The 26,807-nt window shown below is 40.5% G+C and overlaps 1 pseudogene; it reads right to left on the bottom strand.

The window, feature by feature from the left end:
- Window positions 1–495: 495 nt before the first annotated feature.
- LOC114498797 lies at window positions 496–26,499 on the bottom strand (annotated as a pseudogene).
- Between the last annotated feature and the right edge of the window lie 308 nt (window positions 26,500–26,807).

The following is a 26,807-nucleotide window of genomic DNA, read 5'->3' as shown; positions in this document are numbered from 1 at the left end:
TCCACTCTACTGTTGTGTCCCTGTAAATTGTTCTTTATTTCAATTAGTGAATCCTTCATTTCTGACTCTATCTATTCTATGCTGCTGAGGTCCTCACTGAGTTCCTTGAGCATCCTTATAACCAGTGTTTTGACCTCTGCATCTGATAGATTGCTTATCTCCATTTTGTTTAGTTCTTTTTCTGGAGTTTTGATCTATTCTTTCATTTGGGCCATGTTTCTTTGTCTCCTCATTTTAGCAGGCTCCCTGTGTTTGTTTCTATGTATTAGATAGAGCTGCTTTGACTTCCTGTCTTGGTAACATGGCCTAATGGTAGTAGGTATCCTGTAGGGTCCAGTGGCAAAACCTCCCCATCCCCCAAGCTGGGTACTCAAGGGGTACCCTTCATGTGGGCTGAGTATACCCTCCTCATGTAGTTGAGCCTTGATTGCTGTTGGCAGATCAATGGGAGTGATTTGCCCAGTCTAGGCAGCTGCAAGGACTGGCTGTGACCACTTAACACCAACCTTTGCCCTCTGTGGAGGACCAGCTGAGCGGGGTCAGGGTGGAGGTCCTAGTCATGTAGGTTAGACACCTATAAATGGGGAACAAAAAGGGGTTTAGAGAAAAGCCTTAAGCATTAAGCCTCCGGGATAATGAGGTTCTGGTCTGCAATGAATACTTCTAGGCCTGAGTTGTGTTTCAGCTCCAGGCCCAGAAAAGCAGTAAAACCAGAGGGAGAGATGCCATGGCTGACATCAGGACCAGCTGCATTGACTAATGATCCCCTGCCCTGGTGCCAACCAATCAGTAGAGACCACTATTCTGAAAGGATACACCTGGAAAGCAGATAAATATTGTATTAAGGTCTTCCCCTGGGACTGCCCCTAAAATCCCCACCCTTAGAAGTTCTTAGGATGGAGGACCAATGTGCTTTCCTTCCCAGGAGCATGCCCCAGCCCTCCCCCTCCACCTCCTCTTTCTCCCAGACATGTTACCTTTACCTTTCTCTCTCCTAGGCTCCAAGGGCCCCATCTTTTGCCTCTGTTACTTGTTTCCTGAACCCATTTCTTCTACCACTCACTTCTTCTACCTCTTTGACTTTTTAAATAAACTTTCTCTTGTAGTTTGAGTCTTGACTCTGGATTCTTCCTTAGCCAGAACCTAAGTACTGAGGTTGCTGAATTGAGGTCTAGTCTGACTCCACAGGTCTAACTCCATGGTATGAGCCTGGTGCCGTTTTCTTGCTGCCAACAAATTTAAGTTGCATTTAGAGATAAAATATTGTTGAGGAAGGAAGTTCTAGAAAAATTAATATTTTTTGACAAACAAAATGAAAACAGAAAGAAGTAGTAGGTGGCCTAGCATGGATAAACCATATATAAGGACCAGAACTGTTTTAATGTAGGCTCAAGCAGGAAGCATACTGAGGCCTGAACTTCATCACAGTCATGGAGGGATTGTATTGATGAAATGCAGGTGGGAGATACAGGACTAGCTCCTGTAGGAACCAAAGGACTTGGAAAGCTCGGGGAGGGAAGCTTCCCTAGTATTGACATTATGGAGATTAAATCCAGCAGGGAGACACAGTGAAGACAGAGACTGAAAATCAGATGGGCAGTGGCTTTCTGGTCATGGGCAAACAGTTTATTCGAGAAAATAGTCCATCAGTGTTTGGGTATATGAGGATCAAGTTAACACCCACCTCCCCACCTCCAAATGAGTCAGAGAAGAGCCTGGCATGGTGGCTCCATCTGCAGAGTGGAGTTGGCATGGAGAATAGCAGCTGATGTAAGATCATTCATCCCTGGGGGACTGTTTCTTTCCAGTTCCTGCACTGGAATGTAAGCTTCATGAAAGCAGACATAATTTTGTTAACTACTTGATCTCAGTACATTTCACAATAACTGTTGCATAATAGTAGGTTCTCAATTATTTGCACTTGGTGCTGGTCTGTTTTAGTATACCCTAAGTGTTTAAGCAGCAAATCACCAGATCTGCCCGCTCCTGATGTTAGGCATGAAGCATTCTGTCAATGGCTATCTGCTTTGAAATACAATGCGGAGGTCCAGGCTGATAGTGTGTTGATAGATATACTATGGGAGTAGGCTGGAAGTGGTGAATGGCAGGACAATTTCTGTCAGATTACTACTTCCCCTAATCCTTGCGCTGGGCAGACTGCCTCATTGGCTCCTTAAGTCCCTCAGTTCCTCAGCTTCTACCGGTGAGAGAGGCCCATAAAAAGAGTTCCTGAAAGGGAAGTGCCTGGGGCTATGGGCTTCAACATTCAAAAAAGCAGCAAATCTTCAAAGATTCAAGCTTTTCCTCCAAACCATTATTAAAGCTTTCCCAGTGGCTTGGTAACAGTATGTGAACTTCAAGGATTCCTCTTCCAATTTGGAAGAGGAATTTCTCAATTTTAGAAAAGCTGGAAGGAGCTATTGCCAAGGCAACCAACAGAGGCCATAGTATTTGTTCTCATTCACTTTAACCATGATCAAGTCAACTCTAGGGGTCACAGGGAGGAGGGAATAAGCCCTTCTAAGTAGCTAATCTTTGCTTCCATCCAGCCACTTGCTCCTCAGATAAATGCAATTTATTACATCTGATAGCTGGCTCTGCAGCTGTGGTGCAAACAGGTAATTTCTTCTTTTATCTTGTGGTCTGAGACTGCTCCCTTATTAGATACATGCACTGATTGAAAGCAATGGAGTTATAAAACATGCTTTCAGGGAAGTTCAGAGAAATCAATTTTTCCCATCAGTTCTTCTTGGAGAAGAGCAACAGCCTCTTAGCTGACTTCTCTGCTTCCATTTTTACTCTCTGAAAAGCCAGGTTCCTCACAGCGTAGTCGTAGTGATCTTTTAGAACAGTAATCATGTCTTGTCTCTGAATTTCCATTAGTGGGTTAAAAAGTCTCTAATGAGAAGAAAATCTAAACTTCCTATGAGGGAGGCCCACAAGGTCCTGTGATCCGAGGCCTAAAAGGCCCCAGCCCCAGCTCCCAGCACTTGCCCCTCACTAGCCTACTCTTACACCCTTTTCTGTTCCTTGTGCTTCTGGTGTGACTGTTTCATTCAGTCCTTCCCAGCTCTATCAGTCTGAGTTCTGGTAATGCTGCCATGAGCTCATACTTTTCTCTAAACAGACTAACTCTTAAGTAAATTCTCAGTTACTTCATGGAAATATCCAACACTAACAAATGTGCTCAAGTCTGTAAGATGGGACTAAAACCTGGCCTTACCATAGACCATCTGGAATTCGGAAGGATGGAACTAGAGAATGGAAGAGACAATGGGAGCTTGGCGGAGAGAAAAATGGAGAAAGTAGTTGCACAAAAGAGAAGAGGGGGGTTGTTCCTGAAATAATTTTGTATTAAGATTTAGTCATTATATACGCAATGGTATAATACTAATTCTGGGTAGACTGTGATGAGTTAAGAAACCATAGTGCATACTGATCATGTATCATAGAAATGTATACTTGAAGCCTATATAATATTATTAACCAATGTCACCCTAATAAACTTAATTAAAAAATCCATATTGCAAATTTTAGAGCAGCCATTTAAATATATACAACAAAGAAATATAGATAAACAAACCAACAAAGGAAATAAAATGGAATACTAAAAAAGACTATACTGACTAAAAATAAAAAAAAAAGAAAAAAAGGAAAAGGGATCAAGAGCAAATGGGAAATATAGAATCAAAAAGCAAGATAGTAGACACGAACTCAACTCTATCAATGATTATAATAAATGTACTGGTTTCCTAGCACTAGCATAATGAATTACCACAAATTATGTGGCTTAAAACAATAGAAATTTATTCTCTTATAGTTCAGGTGACTAGAAGTACAAAATCAGGTGCTGGGCAGCACCTTCTAGGGTTTCTGTTCATTGGCTTGTAGCTACATCAGTCCAATCTCTTCACATGGATTTCTTTTCTCTGGTTCTATCTGTGTCCTCTTTGTTCTTATAAGGACACCACACATTGGATTCAGGGTCTATTCTAATTTCCAATTATGGCATCTTAACTAATTATCATCTGCAAAGACCTAATTTCCAAATAAAATCTCACTCTAAGATTCTGGGTAGATATGAGTTTTACGGGGACACTATTTAACCCTCTAAAAATATTAATGAATTAAACACTGTGATTAATAGACAAAGATTATCAGGATATTTTTAAAGCAAAACTTCATTGTATTCCATTTATAAGAGATATACTTTAAACATAAAGACACAGAGAGATTAAAAGTAAAGAGTGAAAAAAATGTCTACCTGCAAATTGTAGTTCTTCCAGTGTTCTGGATAGAGCATTATCAGATAGTTAATTTGCAAATATTTTCTCACATTCTGCAGGTTGCCTTTGTGTCCTGTTAATGGTGTCCCTTGATACACAAAATTTTTAATTTTGATGAAGTCCAGTTTGTGTATTTTTTCTTTTATTGCCTCTGCCTTTGATGTCATATCTAAGAAACCATTTCCAAATGTAATGTAATGAAACTTTTCTTCTACATTTTCTTGTGGGAATTTGATAATTTTAGCTCTTACTTTTAGATATTTAATCCATTTTGAATTAATTTTTGTATATGGTGTTAGGTAAAGGTTCAACATAGTTTTGCAAGTGGATATCCAATATTTCCACTACCATTTATGGAAAAGATGGTCTTTTCTTCATTTAATGACCTTGGAACTACTGTCAAAAGTGACTTATATGTGAAGGTGTACCTTTGGGCTCTCAGTTCTCCTCCATTGTTCTATACTTGTCTTTATGCCAGTGCCATACCGTTTTGATTACTGTAGCTTTGTAGTGAAATTTAAAACTAGAAAGTGTGAATCAATTTTGTTATTTTTTTCAAAATTGTTTTGACTATTCAGATTTCCTTGAGATTCCATATGAGTTCTAGCATGCAGTTATCTATTACAGAAAAAATAAAGTATTTGGATTGCACTGAATTATAGTTCACTATATTAGGTCTTCCAATCCATGAACATGGGTTGTCTTATCATATATTTATGTACTCTTTAATTTCTTTCAGTAAGGTTTTGTAGCTTTCAGTGTTCAGATTTTTTTTTACTTCCTTGGTTAAGTGAATAACTAACTTCTTCTTTTTAATACTACTGTAAATGAAATTGCTTTTTTAATTTCCTTTTTGGTTGTTCATTGCTAGTGTATAGAAATTCAAATGACTTTTTTGTGTTGATTTTTTAACCTGCAACTTTGCTGAATGTTTATTAGTCATAATTTATATTTATTCACAGATAAGATGTATTTAACATTGAATGGGGATTTACTATGTTTCAGGTACTGCATAAATTATTTTACTTAAGGTATATCTAAACTTTTCATTGAAATTATAATGTATCATAATGTTCATTTAACAAATAAGGAAACATCTCCATTTATAAATCCAATGTGGTAATATATTTAAAGTAAAAGATCTAGAATTAGTGAATGCAAGTTGACAGAGACATTTAGCTGATAAGATGTCTGACTAAAGCACAAGCTTTTAAACCCTGCTCTGTACAGCCTCCCTCCATCATCCTGCTTCTGTGCTTCATTAAAGCCAAAAGAAATGATTGGCAAGGGAGTTACCAAAGCTGAACTCAACCCATTTTCTGTTTAGCAAGACAGTTATAGGTATCAATTAAACAAATGAGCATCTATGAGGCAAAGTATTAGGGACATTGGCAACTTAACAAGGCACAAACCCCTTCAAGTTCTTCCTTGCCTAAAATTGATCCATGGCTCTTTGCCCACTGTGGAAGGAAGTGGAAGCTCCTGGCAAGGACCTATGATACTTATCATGTCCTGTCCCTCTCCACTGAACTGGTCTCCTTTTGTCCCCAGGCCCTGGGTCATGGCCCAGGTGATAGAATTACTATCTGTTCTCACCTTCATGGTTTTGCCTGAGGTGGTTGCTGGGCCAGGAATGATCCAGCCTTAACCACCCCCCCCACTTCTCATTCTTCTCCCCTAGACAGGGGCTCTCACTCTTCTCTCTGGATGACCTGCTCTGTATTTCTTTTCTTGCTGTACTAATCATACCACATTGCCATGGTTTGCTGGCCTCTATCTTTTTGACTAGGCTCTGAGCTTTCCACTGGCCTGGACACAGAACAAGTAAGATTTATCTTTATGGCTCTCGAAGAGAGCACAGCTGTTTGTTGAAAGAATGAATAACTAAATGAAGAAGTGTATTAGAGATGGAGGCAAGTGAAAGGGCTAGGCCTGAAGGTTGAGACACTGCCTGCAGAAGTTATAAATTACAATTACAGTAATAGTGATGGTAACCATTTACTGAGTCTCTACTGTTTGTCTGACACTGCATTATACCCATCACATCCATTAATTCATTTAATCTTCATGATGACTTATAAGGTAGAGCTCACTTGTGGTGACAGAGCCAGTAAGACAAAGTGAAGACTTGAAGGCAGATTTGCTGACTTCAAATTCTAGCCTTTTCTAGTAGGAAGATGTAACTCACAGATTTTTCCTCCTGTCACAGCTGTGCACAGGGTCAGCCTTATATGTCATGGTCTTGGGCAATGTGTCTGAAGTTTAAAACACAGAGACCCTGACAGTCCCCCTCAGTGAGATGAATTCCAGGAATTTGGAGGGCTGATCTAAGGAAAAGATATAACCATAAGGTGGCAGCAGCACACTTAAGCTTTATTTGGGTGCTACTTTAATAGATTTGCATAGTTGGGGGGAACCCCCTGGAGCATGAGACCATCCAGGAATTACAGCCTGGGGGCTGCCACTCAGAAGAGGAGGAGGGTGGTGAGGACATTTGGCCAAAATAGATGCATAGGTAGATATGCTTTGCCTCCTTGCACAACCAAAGAAGAAAAACAAATTTAAAAACAAAAAATTATCAGAAGTGCCAGAAAATCAAACTGTATGGAAGCCCAACAACTGAGGAATTAAAAAGAAACACTCATTCAGACTGGTAGGAGGGGTGGACAGGCACCTGGGTTGGGAGAGGATGTGAGGCAAGGTGGTGGCTGCAGGACTGGGTAGTCCAACATTTGCACAGATAAACTGGGAGGAACAACTGGGGAGCGAGACAGACTGCACAATCCAGGGTTCCAACATGGGGAAGTAAAGCCTCAAAACCTCTGGTTGTAAAATTCTGTGGGGGTTGTGGCAGTAGGAGAAGTTCCCAGCCTCAAAGGAAAGTTCATTGGAGAGACTCAGAGGCTCCTAGAACATACACAAACCCAACCACTTGGGACTCAGCACCACAAGGGCCCAATTTGCTTGTTGGTAGCAGGGACAGTGACTGAAAGCTGGCCGAGAGCTGAGCAAGTGGCATTGTCCTCTCTGTGATCCCTCTCTCACATATAGTGCCACAATGCAGCTACCAGGATTGCCTCGCCCTGGTGAATACCTAAGGCTCCACCCCTTACAAATTAACAGGCCCACCCAGACAAAGAAATACGGCCCAAGTGAAAGAACAGATCAAAACTCCAAAAGCAGAACTAAGTGATGAAGATAGCCAACCTATCAGGTGCAGAGTTCAAAACACTGGTAATCAGGATATTCACAGAAATGGTTGAGTATGGTTGCAAAATAGAGGAAAAAGTGAAGGCTATGCAAAGTGAAATAAAGAAAAATATATAGGGAACTAAGAATGGAGGAAGGAAACCAGGACTCAGATCAATGGTTTGGAGCAGAAAGAAGAAATAGACATTCAACCAGAACAGAATGAAGAAACACAAATTAAAAAAAAAACATGAGGAGAGGTTTAGGAGCCCCTGGGACAACTTTAAACATTCCAACATCCGAATCATAGATGTGCCAGAAGGAAAAGAGGAAGAGCAAGAAATTGAAAACTTATTTGAACAAATAATGAAAGGAAACTACCCCAATCTGGCAAAGAAATAGACTTCCAGAAAGTCCAGGAAGCTCAGAGAGTCCCAAAGAAGTTGGACTCAAGGAAGCATACACCAAGACACTTCAGAATTATGTTACTCAAGATTAAAGATAAGGAGAAAATCTTAAAAGCAGCAAGAGAAAAGGAGGCAGTTACCTACAAAGGTGTTCCCATAAGACTATCAGCTGATTTCTCAAAAGAGACTTTGCAGGCAAAAAGGGACTGGAAAGAAGTATTCAGAGTCATGAAAGGCAAGGACCTACATCCAAGATTACTCTATCTAGCAAAGCTATCATTCAGAATGGGAGGTCAGATAAAGTGCTTCCTAGATAAGATCAAGTTAAAGAAGTTCATCATCCCCAAGCTCTTATCATAGGAAATGTTAAAGGGACTTATCTAAAAAAAAAATGATAAAAAATATGAACAGTAAAATGACAATAAACTCACAACTATTAACAACTGAACCTAAAAAAAGAACAAAAGCAAAAACAAACTAAGCAAACAACTAGAACAGGAACAGAATCAGAGGAGAAAAAACTGGGACAACTGTAATAGCATAATCGATAAAATACATTTAAAAAAGGAGAGGAGGGTAAGGAAACTCTCTGGGAGAGGGGGCTGATGGGGGCTTCTGGGTCTAGGTAATGTCACTCGACAAGGTGAGGAGTCTCTGGGTTAGGGAACTTGTAAGGGCAGCAGTGGATGGGGCTCCTCATGCCAATAAAATCCATGGTTAGTAGATTCACAGGGTATGTAAAGCAGAAAGACTGTAAATGGCTCAAAATCTGCTTAATTGGACTCAGTTTAAGAGAATTGGATGTGTAAAATTTGAGTTCTGTGTTAGCTGTGTTTTGCTCTGAACAGATCCCAGCCTGCTGTGATGAAGTACAAAACCCAGGTGCCCATATACAGTGGCTGTCTTTGACTCATTTCTGGAATACCCTAGGATCTTTAATCCCTAGGGAGAGTCAGACCAATATAATAGGCCCATAGAAACCCACCCAGAGCTGAATCAGCCTTGTTATTCAGGGGGTCTTACAAAAGGATATGAGTCTCTTAAGAGGATCGCTAAAAATGTAGCATTTAAACAACTCTAAACAGAAATGCCAGTAACTTTAAATAATTAGTTTTAGTCAGAACCCTACCAGTGATGGGTGAATAGGTAAACTAGTAAAAATATTAATTGGGAGACTGTTTTTCTCTATCCCAGTGCATTTACTTGATGAAACTTGACAAAGTCCAGAAGTCTCACTAGAGTTGGCCAACACTGTGTATGTGTGATGGCGGGCCTGAGCTTTACATGTACAGAGGATTCATAATCATAGCAGCTAACACTTGCTCACCTTTACTCTGTGCCAGATGCTGTGCTTCTCAGAGTATGATCTGTGGGTTGGTGCCGGCCCATGATCTGTTTGTTAATGATCCATAACAATAAATATAGAAATTGACATTTTTATAGCAACTTGACATTGCTGCACTTCTACACATGAGATCATTGTTCAAGCATTTTATTTTCATTGTATTTTACAAAAGGATCAGTTTAAGTCTGGAAAAGAAAACAAAGACTGAAAACTGGTCCTTTACTTCACGTAGTTTGAGAAACACTGTTCTATGATATTATTTCCACTTCATAGATGAAGAAACAAAGGCTCAGAGAGATGAATTACTTGCCCCAGGCAACACAGTTAGCAAGTAGGTACTGGGATTTGAACCCAGTTTATCTACTTTACTTCAAGTCTGTGGTCTCAGGGACTGTGCTGTGAGCCCTCAGATGCTATAATTGAACCCACTGACAGTCATTTGACTGCTGGTTGTGGCTGAAGCAGCTTTTAGCGGAGCACTTCCATTTACTGACTCCAAAGCCCATTACAGAATTTGAGGTGACCCATCACTGGGCGGGAAGTAAGCAAGAGGCTGCTGGCGGGACCTGGACACTAAGAGGGAAAGCTAGGGCATAGGTATGTGTTATTAATCACTTGTGGTCAGGAAGCCAGGGGTTCCAGTCACAAAAATGAGGGTTTCAGTACTTTGTGCTAATTACCACAGTTTCACAGCTGTGATCAATTCATGTTTTCTCACTGTGCGCAAGCCTGGTCTATGGGGACTGATGTGAAGAGGTGTAAAAATAAGTTCTGTTTCCAGCCAGATTAATTATGGGCTCTGTGGAGGCCCCAGTGCAACTGCCTGGGCCACAAGATTGATTGGCTCAGGCCCCAGGTCCAGCTGCAGGGAAGCCATACTAGATGATATAAGGCTGCCCATGGGGGTGCAACTGAAGCTGAGAGGCAGTGACCTGGCCCAGTGCTCAGTCTTGCCTCTCACTGCAGCCCCCTCTTGAAGGCCCTATGTCCTTTTTTTCCACCAAATGAAATGTTCAGCAATGTGCTGAGAAGATAAAAATGAAACCAAATGTCTGTAAATTGCCTAGGACAGAATGAAGAATGTTGGGGAGGCTCAACACAAATAGTTGTTATTGTTATTAGTGTTTTTTATTGTAATTCTTAATTTCTGCAAACATCTGTTTCTTTCTACTAAACGTTGAGTTCCTCAAGGTCAAGGACTGTTTCTTATTTTCTTTGATCCCTGGGACCTAGTATGGTGCTAGGCACAACTCAGATGCTCTGAAGGAATAAATTAGTTGATTGAATGACACTAATTTGCATTATTTCCTCTTTATAACTAATTCATTTCACTTGTTACTGGCTTCCTTCTTCATAATATCCATATCTTGTAAATAACTAATTAATTCCCAGATGTGCTTGCCCCAGTATTCCTGGGAACCCAGCTTCCAGTCCTTTTGTTAAGCAAGACATCTCTCAATTCCATAAGACCCCTTCATAGCCTTTTAATTCATTTACACACATTCAATCCATAATTATTGGAAGCCTGTTTAAATCAGCACTGAGTTAACAGCTGGAGGGACAGCTAAGAGAGGCACAGTTTCTGTCTTCAAGTTATGCTTTGATTGGGGAAAACATACAGAAGGGACCTGAACCCAGGCTTGCAGGGCTAGAGGAGCAGTCCTGACCAGAAGAGGGCTCAGTAGAGTATTGCTGGATGAACTGGAGGTGAGAGGGGCTGGGGTGGTGAGCAGGAGCCACTGTTGTGGCCTTTGTAAGTTGTGAAAGGGAAGTTGAACTTTACTCAGGGACAAGGTGTGAAGTGGTGGCTGGGGCAGGGGTGGGGTGTTGGTAATAGGTATGTGGGAAGGAGTTGGGAGGCTGACACTATTGGGTTTGCAGTGTAGACATCTCACTTTCATGGCAAAATAGGAGAGTGGACTGGAAGAGGGAAAGCCTGGAGGACAGAGACAAGGTTTGTGTCAGATTTAAGTAGACTGGGTTTGCTTCTATAGAAAGCCTGAAAATGCAGAATCCTCTTTGTTGCCATGGCCAGAATTCTAACAGGCTCTTTTTACTGAACAAACAGCTGTGTGAGCCCTGATTCAATCCACAAACTGCTTAAATAAATTATGTATGTCAGTACTTCAAAGACAAGCAGTATGGCCCTGTGTATTTCATAAGGTGGTGAGTGAAGGGGGTCCTTGGCACCACACATTGTGTGTGTGTGTGTATGTCTCTAGAGGAAATGAAGAGATCTCATTTTATACAGGGAAGCAGAAAAATCTTTAAGACAGTGCAATTCATTGCTTGAGATTTGTGGAATAAGCAGGCAGGAGTACTGAGAGCTTGATCAAGCCAACTGAAGGATGCACTGAATACTGGTGCTTTCTGAGGGTCGAACTTCTGTGAGACAAGGGGCAATGGCTTGATGAAGAAGTCCTGGGAGAACGCAGGCACTGTGTGTGTGTGTGTGTGTGTGTGTGTGTGTGTTGTGGCAGAACGAAAGTAAATGTGTGTGTACTTTTGGTAAATGATTTCAAGCTGCTAACTGAATTATAAAGTTAAGAAATGACACCTCTGAGAAACTGCTAAGGAGAATTGCTCACTCCGCCCAGTCAGAAGTCACAGGTGGTAGGGCAGGAGTGAAGCTGGGAGATAGTTGCAGTCTCATTTGTGTGAAGAGACAGATATGAATTAGATTTCTATGCCTGCTGACAATAGGGGAGCAATACACTTAAAATACAATTGTTGGAATAATATATTTTCACCCAAACTAAGTTTTCCTAGGAATGTGTAAGGTTCCCTTTGGGGTATCCTGAGGGAAAGGGCAGGGTTTTTGAGAATGGCTTCCTGGGAGTAGGGGTCCCTGGCAGTGCTGGGAAGGAACCCGCTGGGAATGGTAGGTACAGATGTTATTCATGAGCCTGCAGCTCCAGACAAAAGGGGACCTCTGCACAAAGGTTTAGGCCAACCGAGAATGGGACACACTAAATGATTGTGGCTAGGATGTACTGAGCAACAACTGTGGGCCAAGCACTGGCCTAAGGTCCTGCCCTTTCTTATTTTATGGATTCCCTAGGACAACCTCTTGTGGTAAGTACATGATAATCCCATGTTACAAATGAGCAAACTGATGCTACTATAAGGTAAGTAGCTTATTCAGCATTACTGAAGTAAATATACTTTGGGATTTGAGGGAGTAGATTTTCTCCAGCAGCAGCTCTGGGACAAGATGACATACATATCAGGGCCATCCTGGCTCCTGTCCTGATTCCTTAGCCATGACCCAACACTCATATAATAAATTTATGTTGGGCTGAAGTCAGCCAGAGTTGGTTTTTGTCACTGGTGACCACTGAGCTCTGACTGACATGATCATAAGCCATCAAGCGGAAACAGCAGGATTTGGATCCAGGCAGGCTGGCTCCTGAGTGTGTTTTCTTAGTTGCTCTAGTCTGTGCCCAAAGGCAGCAGCCACAGAGGCACCTCTACGGACATTCAAGATGGAAAGAAGGCCCACTGAGAGTTGCCTGAGAGCCACTGCTTCTCTGCCTGTCAATGTGCAAGCTATGTTCTCACCATTCTAGATGTGTTTATATCTTCTGAGTGAAGCACAGAGGTGGAGATCTTGGTCCCACCTCCTCTAAGGCCAAAAGTTTTGTTTCTAGGGTGGTCACTGGAAGCCACAGACACACCGCACCTTTTCCTCAGGTCTTGACTCAGACATGCCTTCCCCACAGGTTCCTTCAGCTTCTCTGTTCTTTCCTTCCTGCTCCTAAAAGGGCCTGGTACCAGCCACACAAGCTGTGGTGTGGTGTCATCCAAGGTCAGTTTGTGGTTATGTCTTCTCTCTGCCATTCATCCTGGAGGTAAGGCTTAATTCCCAGGTGCAGAAATACAATGTTTCAGGAAGCAGGTAAGAGAGGGGCTGTGGCTGGTGGTTGCAATCACACTTGTCTGTGAGAGACTGGAAGGTGTTCTGCTAATGATAGCTGCCTTCAAGCAATTGTTCTCCACTTTTGTGGGCTTCTCTGTTTCACTTAAAGATTGTCCTGCCCTGTTGGCCAGATTTGCTACAAAGACAAAGCAGTTTGGTCAGGAAAATGCCAGTCTGATCATTTTCCATTCTTGTATGTTTCCTTGCCCATCCTAAGTTTCTTCCATCTGAATGATTTTTTTCCTATTTTTCCTGTCTTGTTACATTGCTCTCTGGCCCATCGCTAGGGCATCTGGCCTCCTGGAGTCCTGCATTCCATGTCCCAGGAAGCCAGCAAAGAGGCCCAGGGTAGAAAATGGGACTTTTTTTTTTAAACCTACTTAGTTCAAGAGAACAAAGGCATAAAATTTGTCATTCAATGAACTCATTAGCAATGTGGAAGGGATTAGTTTCTAATTACTTTAAACTTGAAAAGCAAAATAAATAGCAATAGAACAAAGCAATCAATTCATTAATCTCATAATGCCACTTTTCATTTGATACGTAGCATAGTTGATTAAACTCTATTTTCATTTTTTTTATTTTAATCACCGTTCAAGTACCATTTTCTCCCTTTTACTCCCATTCCAGCCTACCCACCCAACCCTCCCCACTTTCCTCCCATTACCACCCTCCCCCTAGTTTTTGTCCATGTGTCCTTTAAATTTGTTCCTGTAAACCCTACCCATTCTCCCCTGAAATTCCCTCCTCACCCGTCTGGTCACTGTCAGCCTGTCCTCTATTTCAGTGTCATTGGTTGTATTTTGCTTGTTTCTTTGTTTTGTTGTTTAGGTTCCTGTTAAAGGTGAGATCATATGGTATTTGTCTTTCACTGCCTGGCTTGTTTCGGTTAGCATAAAGCTTTCCAGCTCCATCCATGTTGTTGCAAAGGGTAGGAGCTCCTTCTTTCTTTCTGCTGCACAGAATTCCATTGTGTACATGTACCATAGTTTTTTGATCCATTCATTTACTGATGGGCATCTAGGTTGCTTCCAGCACCTAGCTATTATAAATTGTGCTGCTATGAACATCAGGGTGCAAAGGTTCTTTTGTACTGGTGTTTTAGTGTTCTTAGGATACAGTCCCAGCAGTGGAATTGCAGGGTCAAAAGGCAGATCCATTTTTAGTTTTCTGAGGAAGTTCCATACTGCTTTCCATAGTGGTTGTACCAGTCTGCAGTCCCACCAACAGTGAACTAGGGTCCCCTTTTCTCCACAACGTCTCCAACACTTGTTGTTTGTTGCTTTGTTTATGATGGCCATTCTGACTGGTGTGAAGTGGTATCTCATTGTGGTTTTAATTTGCATCTCTCTGATAGCTAGCGATATTGCACATTGTTTCATGTGTCTTTGGATCTTCTGTATGTCCTCCTTGGAGAAGTGTCTGTTCAAGTCCTTTGCCCATTTTTTAATTGGGGTGCTTGTCTTCTTAGAGTGGAGTCGTGTAAGTTCTTTATATATTTTGGCGATTAAACCCTTGTCTGAGGTATCATTGGCAAATATGTTTTCCCATACAGTTGGTTCTCTTTTTATTTTGATACTGTTTTCTTTAGCCATGCAGAAGCTTTTAATTTTGATGAGGTCCCATTTGTTTATTCTTTCCTTTATGTCCCTTGCTCTAGAAGACATGTCAGTAAAAAAAGTTTCTTCATGAAATATCTGAGATTTTCCTACCTACATTCTCCTCTAGGACTTTAATGGTGTCACGGTTTATATTTAAGTCTTTTATCCACCTTGAATTTACTTTTGTATAAGGTGTGAGTTGGTGCTCGAGTTTCATTTTTTTGCACGTAGCTGTCCAGTTCTCCCAACACCATTTGTTGAAGAGGCTATTTTTATTCCATTTTATGTTGCAGCTTCCTTTGTCAAATATTAATTGACCATAGACACTTGGGTTTATTTCTGGGCTCTCTGTTCTGTTCCATTGGTCCATGGCCTGTTTTTATGCCAGTACCAGGTTGTTTTGATTACAGTGGCCTTGTAGTATAGTTTAGTGTCGGGTATTGTGATCCCTCCTACTTTACTCTTCTTTCTCAAAATTGCAGCAGCTATTTGGGGTCATTTATGGTTCCATATAAATTTTTGAAGTGTTTGTTCTATGTCTGTGAAATAAGCCATTGGTACTTTAATAGTAATTGCATTGAATGTGTACATTGCTTTTGGTAGTATGGACATTTTGATGATATTAATTCTTCCAATCCATGAACACGGCATATGTTTCCATTTGTTTGTGTCTTCCTTGATTTCTTTCCTCAGTGTTATGTAGTTTTCTGAATACAGGTCTTTTACCTCTTTGGTTAGGTTTATTCCTAGATATTTTATTTTTCTTTTTGCTATTTCAAATGGGATTTTTTTTCTTGATTTCTGCTTCTGCTGTTTCATTGTTGGTATACAAAAATGCCGTCGATTTCTGGATATTGACTTTGTATCGCGCTGTTTTGCCAAATTCATTTATTAGGCCAAGCAGTTTTTTTGCCGAGTCTATAGAATTTTCTATGTACACTATCATGCCATCTGCAAACAGTGACAGTTTTGTTTCCTCCTTTCCGATTTGGATGCCTTTTATTTCTTTTTCTTGTCTGATCATTGTGGCTAAAACTTCCAGTACTATATTGAATAGAAGTGGTGAAAGTGGACAGCCTTGTCTTGTTCCTGATCTTAGTGGAAAAGATTTTAATTTTTGCCCATTGAGTATGGTGTTGGCTGTAGGTCTCTCATATATGGCCTTTATTATGTGAAGGAATGCTCCCTCTTTTCCCACTTTGCTGAGTGTTTTTATCATAAATGGGTGCTGTACCTTATCAAATGCTGTTTCTGCATCGATTGATATGATCATGTGGTTTTTGTCTTTGCTTTTATATGATGTATTACATTTACTGATTTGCGAATATTGTACCATCCTTGCATACCTGGAATGAATCCCACTTAGTCATGGTGTATGATCTTTTTAATGTACTGTTGGATGCGGTTTGCCAGTATTTTGTTGAGGATTTTAGTGTCAATGTTCATCAGCGATATTGGCCTGAAGTTTTCTTTCTTTGTTGTGTCTTTATCTAGTTTTGGAATTAGGATGACGTTGGCCTCATAAAAAGCATCTGGGAGTCTTCCATCTTTTGGGATTTTTTGAAATAGTCTGTGAAGGATAGGGGTTAGCTCTTCCTTAAATGCTTTGTAGAATTCTCCTGTGAAACCATCTGGTCCAGGGCTTTTGTGTGTTGGGAGTTTTTTTTATTACTGCTTCAACTTCTTTTATCGTTATTGGTTTGTTCAGGCTTTCTGCTTCTTTTTCATTGAGTTTTGGAAGATTATATTTTTCTAGAAATTTGTCCATTTCATCTAGGTTTTCAAATTTCTTGGCATACAGTTCTTTTTAGTAATTTCTTACAATGCTTTGTATTTCTGTGGTATCTGTTGTAATCTCTCCTCTTTCATTTCTGATTGTGTTTATTTGGGTTTTCTCTCTTTTTTTCTTGATGAGTCTGCTTAAAGGCTTGTCAATTTTGTTTATCTTTTCAAAGAACCAGCTCTTGGATTCATTGATCCTTAGAATTGTGCTTTTAGTCTCTATATCATTTAATTCTGCTCTGATCTTGGTTTTTTCCTTTCTTCTGCTTGCTCTGGGCTGTCTTTGTTGTTGTTCATCGAGTTCTTGTAGGTGTAGGGTTAGGTTGTTTGTTTGAAATGTTTCTAACTTTTTTAGGTGGGCCTGTATCACTATGAACTTCCCTCTCAGGACTGCCTTGGCTGTGTCCCATAAGTTTTGGATTGTTGTGAGTTCATTTTAATTCGCTTCCAGAAACCTTTTGATTTCTTCCCTAATATCATTGTTGACCCATTCATTGTTTAATAGCATGCTATTTAATCTCCATGATTTTGAGTGTTTTGGGGTTTTTTCCTTGGGGTCCCTTGTGACCAAGCTTCAGTCCCTTGTGATCCGAGAAAATGCTTGGTATGATTTCAATTTTTTTGAAATTCTTGAGGCTTGTTTTATGTCCTATCATGTGGTCAGTCTTTGAAAATGTTCCATGTACATTTGAAAAGAATGTGTATTTAGCTTCTTTTGGATGGAGGGTTCTGTATATATCAATAAAGCCCATTTCATCTAGGGTATTGTTCAATGCCACAATATCTTTGTTGATATTTTGTTTGGAAGACCTGTCCATTTTTGATAGTGGGGTGTTAAAATCCCCCACAATAATTGTGTTGCTGTCAATATCTTTCTTGAAGTCCTCTAAGATTTTCTTTATGTATTTGGGTGCTCCTATGTTGGGTGCATATATATTTACAATAGTTATGTCTTCTTGGTGGATTCTCCCCTTGAGTATTAAGAAATGACCTTCTGGGTCTCTCTTTATGGTCCTTTTTTGGAAGTCTATTTTGTCAGATATGAGTATTGCTACCCCGGCTTTTTTTTCCTGTCCACTTGCTTGGAAAATTTGTTTCCAGCCCTTCACTTTCAGCCTGTGCATGTCTTTTATCCTGAGGTGGGTCTCTTGTAGGCAGCATATGTGTGGGTCATGTTTCCTCATCCAATCAGCTATTCTATGTCTTTTGATTGGAGCATTTAATCCATTTACGTTTAAGGTTGTTATTGATAGGTACTTATTCATTGCCTTTTATGTATGTGTTCCTCTCTCTCTCTCTCTTTTCCTTTCTTTTCTTAAAGCAGTCCCTTTAGCATCTCTTGCTGAGCTAGTTTAGTGGAGGTGTATTCTTTTAGACTTCTTTTGTCTTAGAAGCTTCTTATTTGGCCTTCTATCTTGATTGAGAGCCTTGCTGGGTAAAGTAGCCTTGGTTGCAGACCTCTGGTTCTCATTACTTGGAATATTTCTTGCCATTCTCTTCTGGCATGGAGTGTTTCCTTGAGAAGTCAGCTGTTAGCCTTAATAGGGCTCCCTTGTATGTTACTTCCTGTTTTACCCTTGCTGCCTTTAAGATTCTCTCTTTGTCTTGAAATTTTGCCATTTTAATTATGATGTGTCTTGAGGTGGGCCTCTTTGGGTTCCTCTTGATTGGGACTCTCTGTGTTTCCTGGATTTGTGTGACTTTTTCTCTCATCAAATTAGGGAAGTTTTCCATCATTACTTTTTCAAATAGGTTTTCTATCCCTGGCTGTCCTTCTTCTCCTCCTTCTGGTATCCCTATTATATGGACATTACTACGTTTCAGAGTGTCTTGCATTTCTCTTAATCCCTCTTCATTCTTTCTGAGCCTCTTCCTTTTCTTGCTCTTTCTGGGTGTTTTCTTCTACTTTGTTCTCTAGCTCACTGATCCAGTCTTGTGCTTCATCAATCCTGCATTTCATTCCTTCTACTGTGTTCTTCAGTTCAGAAATTGTATTCTTCATTTCCTCTTGGCCCTTGTTGAGAGTTTCTATTTCCTTTTTCATGTTGATGTAGTTTTCAGTGAGTTCATTGTAGCTTTCCTGTAGTTTCTTGGAGCTCATTGTGAGCTCATGAGCTTCCTGACGATCATTGCTTTGAACTCAATATCTGATGGTTGAATTGCCTCTATTTCATTTAGCATTCTTTCTGAGGCTTCCTCCTTTCCCTTCATTTGTGGATTGTTTCTTTGTCTTCCCATTGTTTGTGAGACCCTTCTTGTTAGCCTCAGCTTCTTAAATTGATCTGTTCTGGCTCCCTGGGTTTGTGGTGTGAACTTTTGTGGTAGAATAGCAGTGAGTTTCAGTGGTGCAGTTTCCTTGATCTCCTAAGCTTACTGGTCTTGGGCTGTCATTTAAGTTGGCTTTGTGTTTGCCTTTGGGTTTTGATGGTTGTTGAGTCTTTGTCTGGTGGGTTCTTTCCACCAGCTGGTTAACTGAGGGTCACTCTGTCCACCACCTCCTGTATTTTGTTGAGCTGGTGAGGGCAGGTTGTGTTGAAGCTGGTTCTTCCGTGTGTATAAGGTTTAAAGAATTCTCTCTTGCTCTTGTTCAGTTGTTTGTATTGGGTACTGTCTCTACTGTTTAGTTGTATTTCCAGATAGGTCCTGGATTGAGGTTTGTGTGGTTACCACTCCCTCCTTCATCTTCTTCTGTTGTTATCTGTTAGTGGTTCCTTTGTTGTTTCCTTTGTTAGTGTTTCCTCTTCCAGTGGGTATCCTGGTGTTCACCACCTCCACCTATTCTTTTTTGTCATCAGTTGCAGGGGGAAGGCAATATGTTTTAGGACAGCAACAAAGAATTCTATGATATTTACAGTAGTAGCAAGTAGGGAAGAGATAGGAGATCCTTTGACTACATATAGTGTTAACCGTGGTCTTCCACCCAGCTAGCTGATTTTTAGAAAGGATGGAAAGAACATAAGACTCTTGTTGAGGAAGGAAGGATTGTGAGTTGGATTTATAAAGCAGGGAGGTTGTGGGAGGTCAGATTCTGTGGTAAGGTGAGAGTAAAGGATAGTAAATAGGTGTAGTGTGTGAGAATAGAGTTAACCACTATGGTAATAGAGTTCAGGAAACTTTGAAATGGGCTAAGATCTGATGGGGGTGTGTTGTGAAGTAATTACAATTGCATGGAACAGCAGTTATTTACAATAATATTATGGCAACAATCATATGACAGAATCTATGATATCTAGGTAACAAGAGTAGGGAGTACAGAACCCTGGGTAGTGTGCTAATGGGCACAGGTGAGTTAAAGGACAGTAGATTAGCAATGCAGTATGGAAAGAGATATCAAGGGAAAGCTGTCAGGTCATACAATATAACCAGCCTAGCAAAGCAGACTATACAAAAAGAAGAGGGATACAAAAATACTATTTAAAAAAGATGTAGGAATACTAGAAAAATAGTAATAATACAAATATGCAATAACTTGCAGGTTCTCTGTAATAGCAGAGTGAAATTTGTCTCACTGTCCCAGCATTGTGATGCCCCTTCTTTGGGTTCAACTTTGGTCTTTTCACAGATCCAGGATTTTGTCTCACTTGTAGGTATTTAGAAAAAATTTAAAAAAGTAAAAATAGAAAAGGCAGATGAAGGAAGGAAGAAGAGATAAAATTGGAGGACAGGAAGGAGGAAGGAATAAAACAAGAAATCAGGACAGAGAGGAAAAAGAAATCAAAAGAGAATAAAAACAATAAAAATAAAAAAAATTGTTAAAAAATAGAATCAAATTAAAAAATCTCTTGGTTTCAAAGTGGCCAAACCAGTTTTTCTGCTCTTGCAGGCTGAGGCAGGCTGAGGGGTGATTGGTCTGGCTTTTCTTCCTTGGTCAGGGGAGCTCGCACTGGCTTCCTCACTGTCTGGGAAGCTAAAGTGGCTCCTCAGCTTTGCGCCCTGGGTGTGGGAATCAGGCCTTTCCCCAGGGTTACTGCTATGGACTGGGGTGCGGGGATGTTCTCCCTGCACACATGCTCACGCACCTTCGGCTGGGTGGCAGGGAGGCTGGAGCGACTGATCACTTTAGGAGTATTCCCCAAACAGTGTCTGTCTTTTCACTCCTTCCTCCTGAGAAATTCCTCTTGTTCAAGCCTGCCTCTCCACACAATGGCCTGGCTTCTCCCGCAGTCCAACTCTCCAGCCAGACCAGTGACTGTGGGGTTCGGGTCCTGCTGCTCAACCCAGCCTCTCCAGTGTCCACAGCCTCCAAAGGTACTCACAGCCATTGTGTGTTTGTTTGCTAGCACCTGGATTCCTCCCAGTGCCACTCAGACCTTGTTTGGCTGGGGAAGGAGCAGTTGTCCCGGCTCTCTCCCAAGGACTCTGTGGCAAACCCAGCAGTGGGCCCTGGGCCTGGGGCTGTAGCCCCTGGACCACATGCTGGTCCCCGGGACCCTACCTTGTTGCAGCACTCTTCTCAGGGTCCGGTTTTTCGGTTCTGTCACAATCCTTGGCCCCCTATTTTCACATATGCTGAAGTATGTTGGTTGCTTGCTTCTCTACTCCATAGATCAGTCAGGATTTTCTGCCCTGAGCATAGAGAAGCTGAATCTGCTCCTTCCTACTCCGATGCCATCTTAGCCCTCCTCATATTTTCATTTTATTTTCAATAGCTAAGATATGCACATGGTTCACAAATCAGTAAGTATAAAAGTTATACAGAGATAATTTCCCTCACAAACTTGTTCTCCATCTGGCCTGCCTCATAAATAATCAATAATTTGCATCTTTAATAAATGGAATTCATTAGGGTGACATTGGTTAATAAAATTATATAGATTTTTAGCTACACAATTCTATAATACATCATCTGTATATTGTATTGTGTGTTTACCACCCCAAGTCAAGTCTCTGTCCATCACCATTTACCTACCTTACCCTTTCCTAACTCCCCCATCCTCTTTTCCCCTGGCAATCACCATATGGTGGTCTGTGTCCATGAGACTTTCTGTTTTGTCTTTGCTTAACCCATGCACGCTGCTCATCCAGCTCCCAAAACCTCTCCCTCTGACAACTACCAATCTGTTTTCTGTATCTAGTTCTCTCTCCATTTTGTTACTTTATTTTGTATATTATCACATGAGTGAAATCATGTGGTATTTGTCTTTCTCTGACCCGTTTATTTCATTTAGCCTAATGCTTTCCAGGTGCATCCATGCCATTGCAAAAGGTAAGATTTCCTTCTATTTTTATGGCTGACTAGTATTCCATTGTGTAAATGTACCACAGTTTTTTTATCCACTCATGTACAGATGGGAACTTGGGCCTCTTCCAAATCTTGGCTACTGTAAATAATGTTGCAGTGAACATAGGGGTGCATGTGTCTTTTTGAATAAGTGGTTTGGGTTTCTTTGGATATATCCCCAGAAGTGGAATTACAGGCATATAAGGAAGTTCTATTTTTAATTTTTTGAGAAAACTCTATACTGTTTTCCACAGTATGACTGTATCAATCTGCATTCCCACCAATAGTGCACAAGAATTCCCTTTTCTACACATGCTGGCCAGTACTACTTGTTTTTGATTTATTGATGCAACTGATTCTGACAGGTGTGAGCTGTGATTCTGAGAGGCGATATCTCATCCCAGTTTTAATTTGCATTTCTCTGATGATTAGTAACATTGAGCATCTTTTCACATGTCTATTGGCCATATGTATGTCCTCTTTCGAGAAGTGTCCATTCAGGTCTTTTGCCCATTTTTGAATCGGATTGTTTGGATTTTTTTGGTCTTCAGTTTATAAGTTCTTTTTAAATTTTGGATATTAAACCTTTATCAGATATGTTGGTGAGTATGTTTTTCCATTCATTGGGTTGTCTTTTCATTTTGTTGATGGTTTCCTTTGCTGTACAAAGCCTTTTTAGTTTGATCTAGTCCCATTTGTTTCCTATTTTATGTAGTCCCATTTGTTTCCTTTTTTGTTTCCTTTGCCCAAGGATATGTATCATAAAAATATTGTTATGAGAGTTCTGGCCAAGATGGAAGCGTAGGTAGAAACCCTTTGCTTCCTGGCACAACCAAAATGAGGATAATGGCCAATCTAAAAATCAATAAACAACCAAAAGCTCCAGAAAATCAAACTGTATGGAACTCCAACAACCAAGGAATTAAAGAAAAAATCAACCAGAACACCCAGACCCATAAGGTGGCAGAGAGTGCAGACAGACAGAAAAACCTTGTCGATGCTGCAGACCATGGGGGTGGGGCTGGCTGCCGAGCTCGGAGAGCTGCTTGTGGGGGCTGACTTAAGGGGAAACTGAGACTCAGAGCTGACTGTGGGCTGTGGCTAGGGTTGCTGCAGTGGGAGAAACTCCCAGTCTCACACAAGAGTTCATTGAAAAGTGCACTAGAGATGAGCAGGTGAGCTGCATTGTTCCCTCTCTGGTCCCTCTCCCACAGGCAGCACCACAGTGCAAGAAGGAGGGTTGCCCTACCTGGGTGAATACCTAAGGCACAGCCCCTTTACAACTTATCAACTGCACCAAGACAGAGAAATATGGCCCAAATGAAGGAACAGAACAAAGCTTCAGAAAGAGAACTAAATGAGAAGGAAAACATCAACCTATCTGGTGGAGAAATTAAAGCCCTGGTAATCAAAATGCTCACAAATCTGATTGAGCTTGGTTGAAAAATGAAAAAAACAAATGAAGGATACCCAAAGTGAAATAAAGCAAATATTCAGGGAACCAACAGTGACAGGAAGGAAACTAGGGCTCAAGGCAACAATTTGGAACAAAAGAAAGAAATAAATATCTATCCAGAAGAAAAGAAAGAAACAAGAATTCAAAAAGATGAAGAGAGACTTAGGAACCTCTGGGACAACTTGAAATGTTCTAATATCTGAATTATAGGGATGCCAGAAGGAGAAGAACAACAGCAAGAAATAGAAAACTTATTTGAACAAATATGAAAAAAAACTTCCCCAATCTGGCAAAGAAAACAAACTTCCAAGAAGTCCAGGAAGCCCAGAGAGTCCCAAAGAAGTTGGACCCAAAGAGGAGCACACCAAGGCACATCATCATTAAGTTACCAAGATTAAAGATAAAGATAAAATCCTAAAAGAAGCAAGGGGAAAGGAGAGAATTACCTACAAAGGGGTGCCCATTACACTATCAGCTGACTTCTCAAAAGAAACCCTGCAGGCAAGAAGGGGCTGGAAAGAAGTATTCAGAGTCATGAAAGGCAAGGACCTACATCCAAGATTAGTCTATCCAGCAAAGCTATCATTTAAAATGGAAGGGCAGATAAAGCACTTCCTAGATAAGGTCAAGTTAAAGGAGTTCATTATCACCAAGCCACTATTATATGCAATGTTAAAGGGACTTCTGTAAGAAAAAGAAGATAAAAAATGTGAACAATAAAATGACAACAAACTCACAACTATCAACAAATGAACCTAAAAGAAAAGAAAAACAATGAAAACAAAACCTAAGCAAACAACTAGAACAGGAACAGAATCAGGGAAATGAACATCACATGCATGGATTTAGGTGGGGAGGGGGAAGGGAAGAATAGGGGAAAAAAGGTACAGGGAAGAAGAAGCATAATTAGTAGGCATAAAATGGTAAAGGAAACAGAGGACTCAAAGAACTTATATGTACAACCCATGGACATGAACTAAGGCGGGGGGATGCTGGAGGGTTAGGGTGCAGGGTGGAGCAGGGAGTAAAGGGAAAAATTGGAAAAACTGTAATAGCATAATCAATAAAATACTTAAAAAATTAAGAAATAAAAACTAAAATAAAATAGGATCTTAAAAAATATATATTGTTATGAGAAATGTTTGAGATTTTACTTCTTATGTTTTCTCCTAGGATTTTTATTGTTTCTAGTTTAACATTTAAGTCTTTAATCCATTTTGGGTTTACTCTTGTGTATGGTGTAAGAAAGGAGTCTAGTTTTATTATTTTTACATGTATCTGTCCAAGTTTTCCAGCACCATTAATTAAATTGACTATTTTTACCTCATTGTATATTTTTGTCTCCCTTGGCAAATATTAATTGACTATAAAGTTGTGATCTATTTCTGGGCTCTCCCTTCTGTTCCATTGACCTATATGTCTGTTTTTATGCCAATACCATGTTGTTTTGATTGATATGGCCTTGTAGTATAGTTTGATATCAGGTAGCATGATTCATCCAACTTTGTTCTCCTTTCTCAAGATTGCTGACTATTTGGGGTCTTTTGCATTTCCATAGAAATTTTTGGAATATTTGCTCTAGTTCTGTGAAATATGCCATTGGTATATTGATAGGAGTTGCATTGAATGTATAGATTGCTTTTGGTAGTATGGACATTTTAATAATGTTAATTCTTCCTGTCCATGAAATGGAACATGCTTCCTTATTTGTTCCTTCTTCAAATTCTTTCTTCAGAGTCTTATAATTTTCTGTGTACAGATCTCCTACATCCTAGGTTAAATTGATTCCAAGGTATTTTTTGGAAGCAATTTTGAATGGGATTGTTTACTTAGTTTTCCTTTCTGATAGTTCATTCTTGCTATATAAAAATGCAACCAATTTTTGAATATTTATTTTCTATCCTGCTACTTTACTAAAAAATTCATCGATCAGTTCTAGTAGTATTTTCTAGTAGTAATGCTAGTGGAATCTTTAGGGTTCTCTGTATACAGTACCATGTCATCTGCAAATAATGACAATTTTACTTCTTCCTTCCCAATTTCCATATCTTTTATTTCTTCTTCTTGTCTAATTGGTGTGGCTAGGACTTCCATTACTATGTTCAATAAGAGTGGTAAAAGCGGACATCCTGTCTTGTTCCTGATGTTCAGGGAAATGCCTGTAGTTTTTACTCATTGAGTATGATGTTGGGTTTGGGTTTGTCATATATGGCTTTTATTATATTGAGGTATGTCCCCTCTATTCCCACTTTGCTGAGAGTGTTTATCATAAATCCATGCTGGATTTTATCAAATGCTTTTTCTGCATCTAATTGATATGATCATGTGGTTTTTATGTGGTGTATCACATTTATTGGTTTGCAGATATTGTACCAACCTTGCATCCCAGTAATAAATCCCACTTGATCATGGTATATGAGATTTTAATTTATTACTGGATCCAGTTTGCTGATATTTTGTTGAGAATTGTAGAAGATGGTCGGTGAATTTCTGGTAGGGAGACTTGGTGAACACAGTCTCTTTCCAGAGGTCGGGGGTGAGATAGCTGTAGGTCTTAGAGGTGGCATCAAAGGTGACCTTGGCAAAGTTGCCCACGGTGGCATGCAGCCCCTGGCTGAGGTGTAGCAGTCATGAATACCAGCCATCATCAGCAGCTTTTTGGGCGCAGGGGCTGAGACAATGCCAGTGCCCCTGGGGGCAGGGATTAGGCACACCAGCACAGAGCCACAGCACCCAGTCATCTTACAAGGAGCTTGCCGATCTTGTTCCCCCAGCAGCCTTGCAGCACAGGGACAATGGAGAGCTTGGCCAGGATGATGGTTCCATGGATGGCAGTGGCTACTTCCCTGGAGCACTTAACACCCAGACCAAAGTGTCTATTGTAATGCCCAATAGTGACAAATGCCTTGAACTGGGTCCTCTGACCTGCACGTGTCTGCTTTTGCACGGGCATAATCTTCAAAACCTCATCCTTGAGGTATGCCCCCAAGAAGAAGTCAATGATCTCAGATTCCTTGGTGGGCAAAGAGATAGATTTGCTCCAGGGACTTGATTTTCATGTTCTTGACCAGGCAGACCAACTTGGTGATGAAGATCCACTCCTCATCCTTGGCCTTGCGTCTGCCATCTCCACAGCCTTGACCCTGACCTTGACCCTGACCCCGACTTGAGCCCTGTCTGCAACCTTGGCCCTGATGCTGCTGCCAATTCCTCCTTCGAAGCCACTGTGGCCTCCCATTCCAGGGCCTTGGGGGGTCTCTGGGCACTCCCGCAGCACCAGCATCATCCACCATTTGGTGTTCCTTGGAGAAAAAAAGTCTCTGATTCTTCCTGATTCATTTTTGGAAGACTGTATGTTTCTAGAAATTTATCGGTTTCTTCCAGGTTGTCCAATTTATTGGCATATAGTTGTTTGTAATATTTTCTTACAATCTTTTGTATTTCTTTGTTGTCACTCGTTACTTCTTTTTCATTTCTGATTTTATGTATTTGGGTTCCTCTCACTATTTTACTTGATGAATCTGGTTAAATGTTTGTCAACTGGTTTATCTTTTCAAAGAGCCAGGCCTTGGATTTCCTGATCATTTGTATTGTTCTTTTA

This window comes from Phyllostomus discolor, chromosome 6 (genome assembly GCF_004126475.2).
Source record: "Phyllostomus discolor isolate MPI-MPIP mPhyDis1 chromosome 6, mPhyDis1.pri.v3, whole genome shotgun sequence".
NCBI classification, from domain to species: domain Eukaryota; kingdom Metazoa; phylum Chordata; class Mammalia; order Chiroptera; family Phyllostomidae; genus Phyllostomus; species Phyllostomus discolor.
This window is presented reverse-complemented; position numbering and strand designations above follow the sequence as displayed.